At 44.5% G+C, this 17617-nt stretch overlaps 1 long non-coding RNA gene across 3 annotated transcripts in view; it reads right to left on the bottom strand.

Moving 5' to 3' along the window:
* Positions 1–1173: 1173 nt before the first annotated feature.
* The window catches only part of LOC109248633 (uncharacterized), a 130892-nt gene continuing 114448 nt past the window's right edge, over positions 1174–17617 (bottom strand). For 2 of the 3 annotated variants that reach the window (XR_008422209.1, XR_008422212.1), the window contains exon 7: positions 1174–1368. This is a non-coding gene — a long non-coding RNA (uncharacterized LOC109248633). The remainder of the gene's footprint in view (positions 1369–17617) is intronic. The other variant, XR_008422214.1, reaches the window with a different exon arrangement.

The following is a 17617-nucleotide window of genomic DNA, read 5'->3' as shown; positions in this document are numbered from 1 at the left end:
TTAAGTGCATACATGAAGTGATTTATAGTTAGCACACTCCTGGGTAAGAGAGTGCTTCCAAGATGTATGAACATAACTTATCCTACAGAGACATCTTGTTCCACAATCATCCCTTTCCCCCACAGGGAGCTCAGATACAAACTTTACCTCATTCCCCCCAGATCACAAGATACATCAAATCAGAGAAGTATGAATTGAGGGTTTTCACGGCATTTCGATACATGTCAGATCGGTGACAGCTTTCTGCAACCTGAGCGTTTTCAGCAAGGATACTAAGTCCAAATATATGTCTGTTCACAATGTGAATATAAGGATACCAAAACACCGAGTTTATATGATTTTAATTAATACCTTGATGGATTTAAATATGCAAAAAGACATTTTTGTTTGCATACGTTCATGAAGAGTAGAAGTAGCTGCATTCTTTAAGCTGAAATAAGTAGGTGGCTGTACTCTGGTCAGGAAGCAACTGACTGCTCTAGCAAGGGCTGAGAAAGACTGGAAATGTATTTCATTCAGCCTGATTAGGTTGATGGCAACGTCTCAAAGACAACCCGGTAATCCATTTGGGGATTTACTCTGGTAAAATTCATTTTCCTGAAGCAGGCACAGAGAAACTGATGAGAAGCCCTGCCGAAAGATGATGACCGGGCATGTCTGTATTGCTTTCCATTTCAATCAGTGACCAGCATTTTAACTCAGGAGGCTTCCCCCAAATATCTGGGTTTCTAGCTTCTCAAAAAGTCCAGAAAGACCAGGCCACTCAGAGCCAGGATTACTGATAGCCATGGCCCTGGCCATGAATACAGCTGTCCACTTAGTTGCTCTCCCCTTGGTCACAGATGGTCCAAACACCCATACTGTCCCCAGACAAGGCAAAGACCAATTGTCAGTTATCTTCTGCTGATGGTGGATTTTTAATTATTTATAGAGCTACCAGGAGAATGAGATAAATCTTGTACCCACCTCTCTACCAAAAGCAAAAATAGACCAATGTAGGGGAGGAAAAAGAGAAGTTTCTTCACTCCTCTTAGGGTCCCTGGCTGGGTCTGAAAATCAAATTGGCAAAGACAGATTGACAAGAAAAAAAGCGTACAAGTATATTTCATATAAGTTTTACACGACTCAAGAACTTTTACAAGGAAATAAGAACCTGAAGAAACAGATTTGTGTACTTTTCAACTAGGTTTAATTAAGAGAGGGCAGTCGTGCAGAAATAGGGTAGGTTCTAGAGTATGAGAGTGTAGGGAACAGGTGGAAACTTAGCAAGTCCTTTTCATTAGGATTCTTTTTGAGTCCCTCCGTCTTCAGAAATTAGATGCTCCTTTCCTCCGGTATACGGATGGCACCTCTCACATGAGAGTGGACCTATTTCGGGGGAGAAGAGCGAGGAGAAGGTCAGAATGACTTTGCTTTTGCTATTTTCTCAAATTCCTTCAGCTTAAAAGATTCCGTGTACCAGGGTGACTTATGTGGGGGGTAGAATTCCTGAACCCCATCACCAAACAGGATGGGGAGGCAGACTGGGGAGTTCGTAGTTCTTTGGAAGTGAAGTACAGTCCTAGACGTTCAGTATGCAAAGTGTGTCTGTAATGAAAGAATATGTTTTTAAAAAATTTTTTTTAATGTTTTATTTATTTTTGAGACAGAGAGAGACAGAGCATGAATGGAGGAAGAGCAGAGAGAGGGAGACACAGAATCCAAAGCAGGCTCCAGGCTCCGAGCTGTCAGTACAGAGCCCGATGCGGGGCTCGAACTCACAAACTGTGAGATCATGACCTGAGCTGAAGTCGGACGCTTAACCGACTGAGCCCCCCAGGCCCCCCAAGAATATGTTTTTTTAAAACCCATTTCACTCATTTATAATTACCTGCCTGACTCACAGGAATTTGGATTTCCATCCCTGATGTCAACCAACTCTAAGAAAATGTGTTCTTTCATTCAAAAGGGCCTGCTGACATGTCAACGAAAGGCGATATGTAGATCCTGTTTGGTCCATGATTTGAACAAAGCAACCTAAACTGACAATTTTGAGACCATCTAAGGTTTCAACGTAGACTGAGGTCTAGATGATGTTAAGGAATTGTTGATTTTTTTTAGTGTACTCACGGTATTTTTTGTTTTCAAAGTTTTCACCTGGTAAAGAAGCCTGATGAAATATTTACAAGTGAGAAGACACCATTTCTGAGATTTGCCATAAAATATTCCAAAGAATGTACTCTTTTGAAAATTTTCCATAATAAATGGTTTTAAAAAACAGTATTTACCCCCACCTGTCTAGGAGTCTGTGAGCACATTATCATGCAAAGTAGCATTTGGTTCTTTTTATCCTTTGTTCTCTTTGTTACCCTGCAAAACTGCTGCAGATTAACCCTACTGCAATATTATCAAATTCTTTCTTTACACTGGAAAACTTTTAAAGACACAGTTCCTTTAAATCCATGAATAGCTTATTTGATAATGTTATTTAAAGTATTTATTTTTAAATTTTATTATAACTTTATATATTATGTGTTTATATTATTATTTGTATATGAGTTAGGTTATAATTTAAAATACGATTCAAAAGGACATTTATTTATTTATATTTTTAATGTTTATTTATTTATTTATTTATTTTTAATTTTTTTTCAACGTTTTTTATTTATTTTTGGGACAGAGAGAGACAGAGCATGAACGGTGGAGGGGCAGAGAGAGAGGGAGACACAGAATCGGAAACAGGCTCCAGGCTCCGAGCCATCAGCCCAGAGCCTGACGCGGGGCTCGAACTCACGGACCGCGAGATCGTGACCTGGCTGAAGTCGGACGCTTAACCGACTGCGCCACCCAGGCGCCCCAATGGTTATTATTTTTTTTTTTTTTAATTTTTTTAACGTTTTTTATTTATTTTTGAGACAGGGAGAGACAGATCATGAACGGGGGAGGGTCAGAGAGAGGGAGACACAGAATCCGAAACAGGCTCCAGGCTCCGAGCTGTCAGCACAGAGCCCGACGCGGGGCTCGAACTCACGGACTGCGAGGTCATGACCTGAGCCGAAGTCGGCCGCTTAACCGACTGAGCCACCCAGGTGCCCCGAATGGTTATTTATTTTTGAGAAAGAGAGAGGCAGAGCAGATGGGAGACGGGGCAGAGGGAGAGGGAGACACAGAATCTGAAGCAGGCTCCAGGCTCTGAGCTGTCAGCACAGAGCCCGACGCAGGGCTTGAACTCACAGATCGTGAGATCGTGACCTGAGCCAAAGTCAGATGCTTAATCGACTGAACCACCCAGGTGTCCCTATTTCTTTCTTTCTTTCTTTTTTTTTTTTTTTTCAATGAAGATCCTTCAAGTTTTGGAAGAATTTTATTTTCATTAAGCCTTAGTACAAGCCAGACCAGGCTACCGTCAGTGGCCTGACCCTGTCTCTGGCAAGCTCTTAAAGAGAGCTCCATGGGTCCCAGTGGGATTCTTCCCAGCATGCCTTTGCCCTCCGCAGGCTCAACAACACTGACCACAGATGCATCCAGCATCCAGCAACGCAGCTCCCAGAGAGGCCCTGCTCCCCAAGGCTCCTGAGAAGCCACTTGTGTTCTGATAATAATCACAGGGACTGAGATTTTTGATACACTCAGCTTTCAGTCAGCCTAATTCCAGACAAGAGCTTCCTTGAGAAATACCCCGAAGCTAAAAATGATCCTTTTCTAGGTCCACAAATTGCAGTTCTCCATTTCCATGCCTGACACCGTTGCCTTCGTCAGAGGCATATATGCTCAACGCTGCCCAGTGCGTCAGCCAGCTCAAGTCTTAAATGCCTAAGGAAAATTGTGCTTAAATGAATTGGTCTTCACCCTCCTGCCACACCGAGGGAAAATGGAAGCTAACTCACTTGTCAAGGCAAGATGTGCAGATTTATTTTTTTTTATTTTTATTTATTTTTAATTTTTTTTTAACGTTTATTTATTTTTGAGACAGAGAGAGACACAGCATGAACGGGGGAGGGGCAGAGAGAGAGGGAGACACAGAATCGGAAGCAGGCTCCAGGCTCTGAGCCATCAGCCCAGAGCCCGACGCGGGGCTCGAACTCGCGGACCGCGGGATCGTGACCTGAGCTGAAGTCGGACGCTTAACCGACTGAGCCACCCAGGCACCCCAAGATGTGCAGATTTTTATAATGGTAGGACTAAATGCCATATTATCAGCCTCCACTCAAAACTTCTTGATTTGTCGTGTTTCCTCAGTCTCCTTAACAATAGTGAAAATGACTCTCAGCCCTTGATCCGTACATTACAGGACAGAAATTTCATTTCCAGCACAGGCTGAGACAGCCTTCTGCATGAGTGCAATGAGGTGGTAGATAAGGTACAAATTACTAGATAGATGTTCTTTACAAGCTGGGTGGGCTTGGGCAAGTCTCTTAATATTCCTACATCCCCTTTCTTGTATGAGCAAGAGACAGAATCCACAAATAGACAATGGCCAGACCACACACAATAATAGAGCTCTGACCCATGTCGGTAGCAACTGGAAAAACAACCCATTATCTACAATGACCAGCCTACAAAACTAACATAGTATCTATAAATCAGACTTATAGGAAGTCAGACCACTAACTCTAGCAAACAGTCTAAGAAGCCAAAATATAATCCCTCTAATAATTGGCCAAAATGACCAGGACATTTTAGTGGTCTTCACCTATTTCTGCGTGAGAAAAGGATGTGAGACCAGATGATCGATCTTCAGCCATGTTTTTGGATTCTACAAAAATTTACATTTAGTCAACACATATTTACTGGGCATCTAGTTCATGCCAGGCTACTGTGCTGGATGTTAGAGCTAATTGATAAATTTCCAGTCTGGTGAGGGAGAATGTCATAAATCAAATAATTACACAAATATAAAATTGCAACTCTGACTAGTGGCGGTGCACCACACTATGAGAGCTAAGAAGAAGTTGGGGGGGGTGGGTCTCGGAGAAAATGGCACTTACATTCAGATTTGAAGAGGATGAGAACTGGCCAGGTGAAGGAGAGGAAAGAGAAATAAAATCCAGACAAAGATCAGGGGGCTGGGGGTGGGGTGCGGCACCTGGGTGGCTTGGTCAGTTAAGGGACTGACTATTGATTTCATCTCAGGTCATGATCTCACAGTCAAACCCTGCATCAGGCTCTGCAATGAGTGTGGAGGTGCCTGCTTGGGATTCTCTCTCTCTCTCCCTCTCTCTCTACCCCTCTCCTGCTTATGTGCATGCACACTCTCTCAATTAAAAAAAAAAAAACAGAGTGGGAGGAAGAACAGAGGAATACAGGAATCTAGAGAAAGATGAGCTTGGCTGGAGCAGAGAGAGCAAGGGGGGCCACTGCCAGATAAAGTTTGAAAGAGAACAAGGGACCCAACCACATAGGGTCTCACGGGCATTGTTAAGAAATTTTGTGCTATCTGAAACTTGACGACAACAGCAATATAGTAGCTAACACTTACTGAAAGCTAAGTGTCAGGCACACTTCTCAATGTTTTAGAGATATGTTACACTTATAATCACATCTGTTACTTATTAAAAGTCAAAAACACTAGTGAAAAGTGGATAAGATTGGTGGAAGGAGAGAATGTGGACAGATAGACATGTGTGAAATTTGGAAGGTAAAAATCAGAGAACTTGGCAATGCATAGGGTGTAGAAAGTCAGAAGGGGAAAGATTTGAAGAGTGACTTTGAAGCCTTTGGCTTTTGAGATGGGTAGATGATTTTCTTCACTAGGAGAAAGAACACTAGAAGAGCCATAATGTGGACACGTTGAATTGGGAGGGACTGAGATACCTGGAAGCAGTTGTCAACAAGCTGGCTGTCACTGGCAGAATGATCCCCCAAAGATGTCCTCATCCTTATCCCTGGATCCTGTGAATATGTCACCTTATGTTGCAAAAGGGACTTTGTAGATGTGATGGAGGTTAAGAACCGTAAAGAATATTCCTGGATTATCTATATGAATACAATATAATCACATGAGCTCTTAAAAGCAAAGACAATTTCCTAAATATGGCACCCAAAACACAATCGATCGAAGAAAAAAATACGTTAAATGGGTTCAAAGTTAAAAACCTCTGTATATCACATGGTTCTCTCAAGAAAGTGAAAAGAGTGGGAGAAAATATTTGCACATCATATGTCCGACAAGGATCTAGTACCCGGAATATACAAAGAACTCTCACAACTCAATGATACAATGCCAAAATCCCCATGAAAAATGGGGCAAAGGACTTTAATAGACATTTCTCCAAAGAAGATTTGAAAATATTCAATAAGCTCCTGAAAACACGTTCAATATTATTCATCTCTAGGGAAATGCAAATTAAATCTATAGCGAGCTACCATTAGGACAACCGTAGTAAGGTGGGGAGAAAGGAAAATTGCAAGTGTTGGCAAAGATGTGGAGAAACTGGAATCTTTGTGCACTTCTGCCAGGAAGGTAAGAAGTTAGGGGGCAACTCCTGTGGAAAACAGTTCGGCTGTTTCCACAAAAAGCTAAACACAGCGTGACCTTCTGACCCAGTAACTCCACTCCTTGGCACATACTCCACAGAAATGAATACCTATGTTTGTAAAAGAACGTGTACATTCATGGTTACAGCAGCATTATTCCCAACAGCCAGCAAAACCTGAAATATCTAGCAACTGATGAATGTATAAACAAAATGTGGTACACCCACGCAATGGGATATTATTTTCCCATAAAAAAAGAACCAAGTATTGATATGTGATACAACATGGGTGCATCTTGAAAACATGCTGAACGAATGAAGCGAGGCACAAAAAAATGCACATATTATATGAGCTTGTTAACATGAAATGCCCAAAGGAGGCAAATCCATAGAGTCAGAAGATATTAGTGGGTGCCAGGGAACGGCGAGAGAGGAGAATAGGGAGCGACTGCTAACTGGTACCTGGTTCCCTTTTAGGGTGACGGAAATATTCTGGAATGAGATAGTGGTGATGGTTACAGATAATTGGGAATATACTAAAAAACACCAAATCATATACTTTTGTTTGCTTGTTTTCTTTCTTTTTTTTTAATGTTTGTTTATTTTTGAGAGAGAGAGAGCGTGACGGCTCTGTGCTGACAGCAGAGAGCCAGATGTGGGTCTTGAACTCACAAACCGTGAGATCATGACCTCAACTGAAGTTGCATATTTAACCAACTGAGTCACCCAGGTGCCCCTGTTTTCTTTTTTTTTTTTTTCAAGTTTATATATTTTGAGAGAGAGAGAGAGAGCATATGCCCAGTGAGGGAGGAGCATAAATATATGATATTTATATATCAAGTTTTTTTCAAGTTTATATATTTATTTTGAGAGAGAGAGAGAGCATATGCCCAGTGAGGGAGGAGCAGAGGGATAGGGAGAAAGAATCTTAAGCAGGCTCCCCGCCCAGCACAGAGCCCAACTCAGGGCTCAATCTCACAACCTTGAGATCATGACGGGAGCAAAAATCAAGAGTCGGTTGCTCAACCAACTGAGCCACCCGGGTGCCCCTGATATACTTTAAATTGGTGAATTTCATGTTATGTGAATTGTATCTTAATAAAAAAAAATTACAAAAAAAAAAAAAAGAAAACTTAAAAAGCCAAGACTTTTCTCCAATGGCAATCAGAAAAAATGAGGCTGAAAGAGAAGTCAGAGAGATTCAAAGCGTGAGAAGGACTCAATGTGCCCTTGCTGGTTTGAAGACGGAAGGGGCAGTGTGACGAATGCAGGTGGCCTTGAACGGAGACTCCCGGCTGACAGCCAGCAAGGAAGCAGGGGGCTCAGCCCTGGCAGCACAAAGAACTGAACTCCACCGACACCATGAATGAGACTGGAGGTGGGTATATCCCTAGAACCTCCAAAGGGAATGCCACCCCACTTACATCATGATTGTGGGATCCCAAGCCGAAGATCCCACTGAGACATACTGCACCAGCCCTTCTAACCCACGGAACTGTGAGATAATAAGATGGATATCGTTTGCAGCCACTAGGCTTATGGTAATTTGTTATGGTAGCAATAAAAAACTAACTGTGTGTAACAACTTTGTGTGGAAACAGATGGCAGCCAGATTAATCTTGGTGACCACCTCATAATGTATATAAATGTTGAATCACTATAGTATACACCTGAAACTACTACTAAACTATTGTGTGCTGACTACGCTTCAATTTAAAAAAAAAAAAAAAGAAAGAAAAACTTGTACGTTGGTTATGTACAGAAAAGGGTTCGTCTGCACAAACCACCCGGGTATCATTTCACATAGGGGCTGACTGCAGCCGTGAACATGGATGAGTGCCGAGGGAGGGGGGAGGACAAGAAGTTGCAGTACCTAGGACAGAGCCCTGTGGTGACCTGTTGGAAGCGGGAAGAGGAGGAGGAGGAGGAGGAGGGCCGAAAGACACAGGGAAGACGAGGACAGTGATTGTCTGTCCTCCCTGCCGGGGAGCACCCATTATGGAGGTGATGGCTTGCAGCTTAGAGCCAGCCTTTCATAGGCAGACCTCGAATTCATACCACCTTTCCAAGAAGACCCTGCTAGCTGCCTGTGAAATAGTCCTTTTTAACGTTGAAGGACGGGACGTTCCAGTAGTTCAGGGAGTAATCAAAATTCTCGAAAAAGAGAGGCAACAAAATCCTGTCTAAAGGAGACAATAACACAGTTGATGGTAGGAGCTTGTACAAAGAAGGCCAGAACCAGCTCAAAAAGAAGGGCCTGGTGAGTCAGAGGATTTTTTTTTTTTTTTACCATAGTTTGGGATGGTCACCGTAATAAAGAATGACAATCCCAGATTCAAGGGTGTCCTTGTGGCTGTAACTGGTGTGTGTGTGTGTGTGTGTGTGTGTGTGTTACTAAAACACGAATCCTAAAATGAGAGGCAGTTCCTAGGACCAGATGGAAATGAATTTTGTTGAAAAAGAGGAAAAAACTAATATATTTGAAATGTTCCAGTTTCTGTATAAAAGGAAACAGTGTGGACACATTTTTATTCTGTCTGAATAAATGACTCATCAGTTAAAAAAAAAGTCACCATTTTGGTCAATGTTCTTAGTCTCAGACAACAGAATCCATGCTAGCTAATTTATCTTATTTTTTCATTTTTTTAAATGTTTATTTATTTTTGAGACGGAGAGACACAGAGTGTGAGCGGAGGAGGGGCAGGAAGAGAGGGAGACACAGAATCTGAAGCAGACTCCAGGCTCTGAGTTGACAGCACAGAGCCCGACGTGGGGCTTGAACCCACGAACCATGAGATCATGACCTGGGCCGAAGTCGGACGCTTAACTGACTGAGCCACCCAGGTGCCCCCGTGCTAGCTAATTTAAATAAAAGAGATTTATGGGGCGCCTGGGTGGCTCAGTCGGTTAAGCATCCGACTTCGGCTCAGGTCATGATCTCGCGGTCTGTGGGTTCGAGCCCCACATCAGGCTCTGTGCTGACTGCTCAGAGCCTGGAGCCTGTTTCAGATTCTGTGTCTCCCTCTCTCTCTGACCCTCCCCCGTTCATGCTCTGTCTCTCTCTGTCTCAAAAATAAATAAACATTAAAAAAAATTTAAATAAAAGAGATTTATTAAAAGTCATAATAAAAGAAAGGCAAGGAAACAGACTCTGGGCTGAGCTTCCAGGAATAACTCGCTCGGCCAACTGCACTGCCGATCCAGGTCATCCAAAGGAGCTTCTGCCCGAAGCGCCAAGTAGCTGCGGGTCTGGAAGCTTCCTCCCGGCCACTGGCCTCACCTGTCCAAGGCGCACCTGCACAACAGACACCTCAAGCCCCGCCTCCCTACATATGTCTCAGTTTCAAATGGCAGTCCTCTGAGAGGGCGTCTGATTGGTGGACTCTGAATCTCACCTGGAAATTGTGGCAAGGGAATGTGGAAACTGTTGTCGCTAGCTTTCTACCCTCCACCAAGAAGGTATGCCGAGAGAGGAGTGGAATGAACGCTGAATGAGCCATCCTGCAGCACCTTCCACGGAAGGCAAGCAGGACGGTGTTTCAGGAGGGAGTCAGCAGGTCGACAGTGTCCAGCCACACAGGGAGAGCAAGCACAGTGAAAAGTTCACCCATTCCTTCAACGCAGTGATCATGGGTTACCTAAACAAGACTGAACCAGTGCATTCACAGAACTGGAGCAGTGAAGAGGGAACGTAGAGGAAGGAATTGCAGCCAGCAAGTGTGATCAAGAATTTTGAGAAACTGGGGCACCTGGGTGGCTCAGTCAGTTACGCATCCAACTCTAGGTTTCGGCACAGGCCATGATCTCACGGTTCATGAGTTCGAGCCCCGCATCGGGCTCTGCACTGACTGTGCGGAGCCTGTTCGGGATTCTCTCTCTCTCTCTCTGTCTCTCTCTGCCCCTTTCCTGCTCACACTGTCTCTGTCTCTTTAAAAAATTTTTTTTCTTTTTTTGAGAAATTGAGCCCAAAGAGGTGGGAAGAGATAGGGCGGCAGCAATTTCAGGGGCTGGGGGTTGGGAGGAAGGGAGGGGTTCCTTTTTTCCTTGCTGACTTGGATTGTTTTGGTTTGGAAATTGAAGTACCTCCACTAATGAGCCCTTTGGGAAGTAGGATTGAATATAAAAGATAAAAAGGAATAATGCAAAGAAGACAGAAGAGTGGCCCAGGGTGGGAGGTCTCTGAGAAGGCAGGAGGCCTTGGGGGGGGGGGGGCAGGGAGGGTGGCAGGCAGCATCCAGAACACAGGAGGGCCAGCACCGTGGCTGGGAGGAAGGCTGGTTTCTTTCTGGAGAAAGATTGGAACAGCAACGTTTAAAGGAGGTTTGCGGAGATGATGGCAGAAAGACAGGGCATCTCCATCTGGCGGCTTCTATTTTCTCTGCACAGTGGGATGCTCAGTCATCTGCTGAACAGGAGGAGGAGGAGTGGGCGTCCAGGACCGAGGAGAGGTGATACTTGAATCGATCATCTGGAGAGTGAGAGAGTGAGCGGCCAGGGAGACAGGAAGGAGCACGGGGCAGCGCCACGGGACATGGTGTTCCCATCATATGGCGGGGGACCAAGGGGTCTGGTGTGTAATCCCTCCAGAGCAGAGAAAAAGTGTATAAATACTTTTGTCTTACCTCTGATTAGGGTTTTTACCAGATGGGTTCAACAAAAAGTAAAAAGAGAGCTAGGGAGTGTGTTCTGTGAAAGCCCAGCTGGTCAGAGGGCAAGTAAAGCAAGCTGGGCCAAAGCCCTGGGAGCAGAGGGGCCACTGCGTGAGGAGGCCAGGGGAGCCCACGCAGCCCTTGCCCTCGTGGTAGGGCAGGTGAGCAAGCAAACTGCCAGAGAAGTCATGCCCAGATGGTTCTGCTGATTTGGTGATGTACAATATTTTTGAACGACTACCATTTTGAATGACTACCATGACTAAGGGTCTGAGAAGGGTCCATGACAATTATTGGTTATTTTGCAATTCTGCATAAGTTTCGGGGCTCACAAAACTTTGATCCACCTCTGGGCCCCTCCCAAGGCCTTGGAAGAGGCCACGCAAATGAGGTACCCCAAAGGTGAAGCGCCCTTCGCATCAGCATAACTCCATCCCTTCATATCAGCCAACTATCATGCAATAAACGAATGTGGCCTAGGGTCAAGAATGCCTTTTAGGTTCAATCAGAGCAAGGTTAGAATTCTGGCATCTGCCTCTTGCTAGTTAGGATATTACCTGAGCTGGCTGAGTTTGAGCTTCTACATCTGTGTGCAGATTGACCTTGAAGTGACTACCATGACCCCTGTGAGTTGCTCCTAACCAACAGAATGCAGCAAAGGTGGTGAGATGTCACTCCCACGACTGTTAACGTTACATAAGATTCCGTCTTGTCAGATTTGCTCTAGAGGCTGGCTCTCTGTGAAAGGTTTGAAGAAACAAGCTATCATGAGATCTAGATCCACCAGGAAATGAATCCTTCCAACACCCCACGTGTGCTTGGAAGCAGACCCTTCTCCATTCGAGCCTCCAGATGGGAACCCAGCCCTCGTCAAGACCCCGATCACAGTTTTGCTGAAGACCCAACTAAGCTGTACCGGGACTCCTGACCCACAGAAATGGAGACAATGAATGAGCGTTGCGTTAAGCCACTAAGTTTACGGCAATTTGTTACACAGCATAAAAACAAATACAATGTGTAGACCTAAGGATTATAGCATTTGCTTTGCTGGGTTGATGTAAAGATAACACAAGTTGTATGCGAGTGGCCAACACAATTCCAGGCATGAGTTGACACTTCCCCTGCTGTCTTTCCCAGGAATCTTACAGCCCTTAAGAAGTGACTCATTCCTGGGGTGCCTGGGTGGCTCAGTCAGTTAATCGTCTGACTCTTGATTTCAGCTCAGGTCCTGATCTCACGGCTCGTGGGATCGAGCCCTGCGTCGGGCTTTGCACTGAGTGTCGAGACTGCTTAAAATTCTCTCCCCCTCTGCTCTACCACCACACACATGCTCTCTCCCTCTCTCTCTTAAAAATAAGTTTAAAAAAAAAAATGACTCATTCCAACTCAGGGATCAGGAGAGCAAGAGAGTAGTATTTCACGTGGGTCCTGAAGAGTTAGCAAGGTATTGCTTTGTGGAGAATGAAAGGAAAAGGAACACTAGAGAAGAAGGGATAGCAAAGCAAAGCAAAGAGTCATAAAGCGAAAAACACAGGCAGTGACTCCAAGTAAGATCTTGTGGCCTGAGTGCAAATGTGGGACAAAGAGTTTGGGACTTAGTATAGGGCCCTTTGAACATTAAGCTAAGGAAATGTTAACATTTTAAATTAATCACATGCACATTTATTTTTTTTTTCCAAATTGAATTTGAAACTAGGAGATTTCATCAGATTTAACTTCCAACTTAGCAATCGCAGAGTACATTATCGTAAAAACAAACCTTATGCTTTCACTCAGTTAAAATTGACATTTAAATGACCATAAGAAATCAAAAGGAAAACTTTCTTACCTGTCTATCCATCGTGAGCCTGCGTGTGTATGGCACCTGTAGGAAGCGTGTCTCATCTACCTGGAGTGTAATGAGGGACCCAGGGGCTGGGCTCTGAAATGCATTACTGAGTTTGCACAAAGGCCTTCATTTTCAAGATCTGCTGCCTGCCCATGATGTGGTGCAGCAGGATAATAAGGCAGGCCCTTCCGGGGAGTCTGATGGGAACCTCCTTGAGAACTTCAAAGCAGTCTGGAAGCTCCCATCTAGACTTCCTTCCCTTCTTCCTTCCTTCACTGTGCTGCCATCTGGCTGTTCTGCTGTTGTCCCCCGGCCCGTCCCCATTTTCTCTTGCAGCCCTGCCCACTAACAAATTTCTTGCACAATGAATCCTGTCATGGCATCTGCTGCTTGGAGGACCCAGAATAACACAAGTGGGGTCAGGAGTGGTCTGAGAAAACAGACAGTTCGACGGGGACGTGGAACCAGGCTCCACACCTCCCAGCAGGCGAAGAGCTTGCCCTTCTCGTTGGCAGACGGGGCACTGAGAGCCTCTGGTGTAAGGAATTGGGTCAGTTGCTCAAGATTTCACCAGTGGTGACCCGGAGAATGTTCTGGTGGAGGAGAATGCTGTAACGGGTGCCTCGATGCAGGCATTTAAAAACACAGGTGGCCTATGTCTGCAGAAACAGCAGCAGGGGCTGGATGCCCCTCAGCTAGCTGCTTTGATGTCCAGCAGAAGAATGAGTGACTGAGGCCCGTTAACATAGGGTCTCTGTGAGAACTTACAAAGGGGCCTTTATCTCCTGTGCAGGAATGACAGACACAGCCGAGACGCAGGCTGAAGACCTTATTGTGAGCATCTTGGATCTCACGGAGCATCGCTCATAGAGCGTCCCAATGCTCAGCCAACGCAGCTCTATTATGCAAAGGCCAGGGCCTTGGAGGGGAAAACCCGGGATTTTGAAAAGTGGGAGAGAGACATCTAGAATGATGGCCTGAGGACGTGGATTCGACGGTGGCCCCAGGACACTCCCTTTCCTAGTGAGGTCCAGCACTTTTGCTGTGCTGGCACATTCTATGGAGGCCTCTCCCTATAAGACAACAAGTACCCCCCTGAGGGGATGCCCCACCTTTTCTCCCAGATTTGGGCAGGATGTGTATTAACTGATGGAAAAGAAGATGGAGAAATGGGGAATGAAAGCGAGAACTGCCCCTGGGTTCAACAGTACTGGAAGCAAGCAAAAAGATCTTTATACTTGTTCTATGAAATGCTCCTCCTGGAAGAGAAAACTGAACCAATTCGGGTAGCTTGCATATCAAAACTAACAACTTGCTTGTCAAGATTTACCTCAAGACCCCCGCTTCCCATGCTCACCAATTCAAAGCTATGATGTCTTAAACTGCCCAATCTGATTCTGTTCCTTGCCTTGCAAAACACACCTTAAAGTCACTCAGTCCAGACTGTAATACCCTCCCTATGCTTTCCCCCAATTTCTCTGTGTCAGGGCACTCTAAAACTGGCAATGTGATATTCTCCCACCCTGCTATAGATCTAATATGATCAGCTTCGCTTGATCAATGAGTGCTTCTGGTAGACCACCATCTACACAAAATAGACATGGCTAATAGTAATACAGAATAAATTCAACACATTCAACTCTTCTCACTTCAGCGCTGGCCTGTTTTCTTCTTTTTCTTTAAACTGTATTCACTTATGAGGTGTCGACCTGCATCAGTTCCAATGCACCCCTCCTCTCAACAGAGAAAACGTAGGGAACATTTAAGAAGCGAATCAGGAAATATATCAATGAGTACACTCCATATTTGGCATTCAAGAGAACACTTGTGGCCTCACCTGAGGGAGGAAAATAACCACTGTTATCAATGACTTTCTTACTCTTGTCAGAGTTCCTTGATGACCCTACCCTCTTTATTTTACTTAGAAAGTTACATACTTTGTCTGTATGTACTCTGTTGAAGAAGATTTATCTTGGTTAGTTAATGGTTAACTTTTGGCTGGCCTTTCCAAGTTCTGAAATAGTTGCCAAGGCTATAATGTGTGCACTGGAGATATGAAGAACAGTATCTAGTACACGTAGGCTATTTGGGCCTTTAGAGGAAAGATCAACTTTTGATAGGAATGGCCCTTTTAATGGATTCAGACTTTGGCCTCTTAAAAGGGGCCTTCATTGTCCAAGTTGGTCATCTGAGGACCACTGTGATTACTCCAGCAAATAAAGGAGGTAAACCTATCAGAAGATTTATGTGTTTGTGGTTGCTATTCATGATCATATTTTTAACATTTTTATGGGTTTAAAAATGTATTCATAATATAATGGGTGTTAAAAGAAACACACGTAACTTTTCACACAGATTGCTTATGGGTCAAATACAAGTTCTGCACAAACTCTATTCCCTGAGCAACAGATCCTCCCTTAAGGTTGAGTACAAATCAAGAGTTCACGAATGTGGTTCTTTTCCCATTGGTTTCCATTATAATTTCCTGTCTCATCATCGTTTCTAATAAGAAATATGTCCTGAGCAGTAACTGTGCACTATTCACTGATGCTTCCAGTGAATTTGTGATCTAGTTACCTGGTCATAGCTCAGCACACAAGGAATGGTAATTACAGTTCCAAACAGTAGGTGATCAATGCCAAATGAGAGGTCCATCGTAAGGTCGTAGCGGTGATTGCTAACCCTCTAGTTTTGAATATCTGCCTCATCCCTGCCGAGCCAAGATTTTCTGCCAAGTTGATCTGCAAATAAATTCCTAAATATAATCAGGGTTTTCCTACTCTTAAAGCATTATTTTGATTGTATCACTCCCCTGATCGAAACGTTTCGCTGCCTACTGATAAAAGTGCAGAGTCCTCAGGCTGAAGTTTCAGGTTTTCTAAAATCAGATCCCTTTTAATTCTTCCGGCTTTATGTTCTACTATCCTCTTCCACCACCCAGAATCCTCAGTCAAACTGACCTAGTCACCATTCCCTGCATATCCAACATTTTTCTGCCCTCAGGCCTTTGCTCATTTCTTTCACCATTTCAGGAGCCCAGAAGTTCAGCCAAGGGACAATGTTTAGGAGGAACCAACCGGAAGTGAGGTCATCTTAGGGAAGGGGTGGGATAACTAACATAAAAAGGCATCACACTTGAGACCTCTTTGTCTGTTTGTCTCACCCTTCTACTTTCTTACTCTTTCTGTAAACATCTTTTTTTAACTTTTACTTATTTTATTTTATTTTATTTTATTTATTTCCTTTTGAAGGAGAGAAAGAGACAGAGCATGAGTGGGGGAGGAGCAGACAGAGAGGGAGACACAGAATTCAAAGCAGGCTCCAGGCTCTAAGCTGTCAGCACAGTGCCCGATGCGGGGCTCGAACTCACAAACTTTGAGATCATGACCTGAGCCGAAGTCGAATGGTTAACCAACTGAGCCACCCAGGCGCCCCTACTTTTTTTATTTTAGAGAGAGAGTACGCACACGCACACGAATGGAGGAGAGGAGTAGAGGGAGAGAGAGAGAAAATCTCTTTTTTTTAAGTGCAGTTTGAAAGAGAGAGAGAGAGAGTGTGTGTACGAATGCACACACGTGAGAGAGGGGCAGAGAGAGAGAATCCCAAGCAGGCTCAGTGCTGTCAGCACAGAGCCTGACTTGGGGCTCAAAGTCACGAATATTTATATGATGATTTTAACAGTAATCATTTCTTTCTTTTTTTAAAATTTTTATTTTAATGTTTATTCACTTATTGAGAGAGACAGAGTGAGAGATAGAGAACAAATGGGGGGAGGGGCAGAGAGAGAGGGAGACACAGAATCTGAAACAGGCTCCAGGCTCCGAGCTGTCAGCATAGAGCCCGACGCGGGGCTCGAACTCACAAACCGCGAGATCATGACCTGAGCCGAAGTCGGATACTTAACTGACTGAGCCACCCAGGTGCCCCAACAGTGATCATTTAAACATGCCTTAAAAGCTGTTTAAATGTGCTCAGGGAGAATTGACTGATCCTCACGTTTCCCAACTCCAAACACCGCGTGGTTATGTTTAGTCTGCTCTATCTCTGTCCATCACTAGCTTCCCTCCTTCAGTCCCAGCTCCTCCCCTCTCACCACTGGATTCCGGTGGGCTTTCTTTGTAACCAGTAATAGGGTAATATAGTCCTTCACACACACACACACACACACACACACACACACACACACAGATTCAATAGGTATTCAGGTTCCTTCCTCATCCACTGTTTGAGCGCTGGAATTCTGCCTCCTAGGACTCTGTGCCCACACCTGCTGACAGAGAGCTTTGCCTATAGTCCATCGCATCGTGAATCAGTCAAAGAAAACTGACAAAAGAGCAAACTCCTTTTGCCATTCGAAGGGCACATTTGTAATGAGAAGCGTCATTCACAGTTGTCTCAGTCTCTGTTGAAGCAGAGCCACACGTGTGCCTCATCACCGTGCACTCCTGTCTGCTCACACCCTCCGTTAATTCTTGCCTGAAGTTGGAAGAAGGCAAGCACCCCCTTTGGTCCCATCTCGTCCGGGTTGTCCCATGACAACATTAAATGGTTTATTTGTTTCCTGCACCCGTTTTCGTTACTTTCCAAGTCCCCGGAGAACCAAAGGCAACCTGTCTGCTGCTCTGAAAAATTATTCTGTCTAGAATATTTGATCACATACCGGAACAGGTGCCAAATGGAAAATA

Source organism: Panthera pardus, unplaced genomic scaffold, assembly GCF_024362965.1.
Source record: "Panthera pardus isolate Hobbes unplaced genomic scaffold, ASM2436296v1 HiC_scaffold_15, whole genome shotgun sequence".
Lineage (NCBI taxonomy): Eukaryota > Metazoa > Chordata > Mammalia > Carnivora > Felidae > Panthera > Panthera pardus.
Note: the sequence above shows the minus strand (reverse complement) of the source record. Positions and strands in the feature narration are given on the sequence as shown.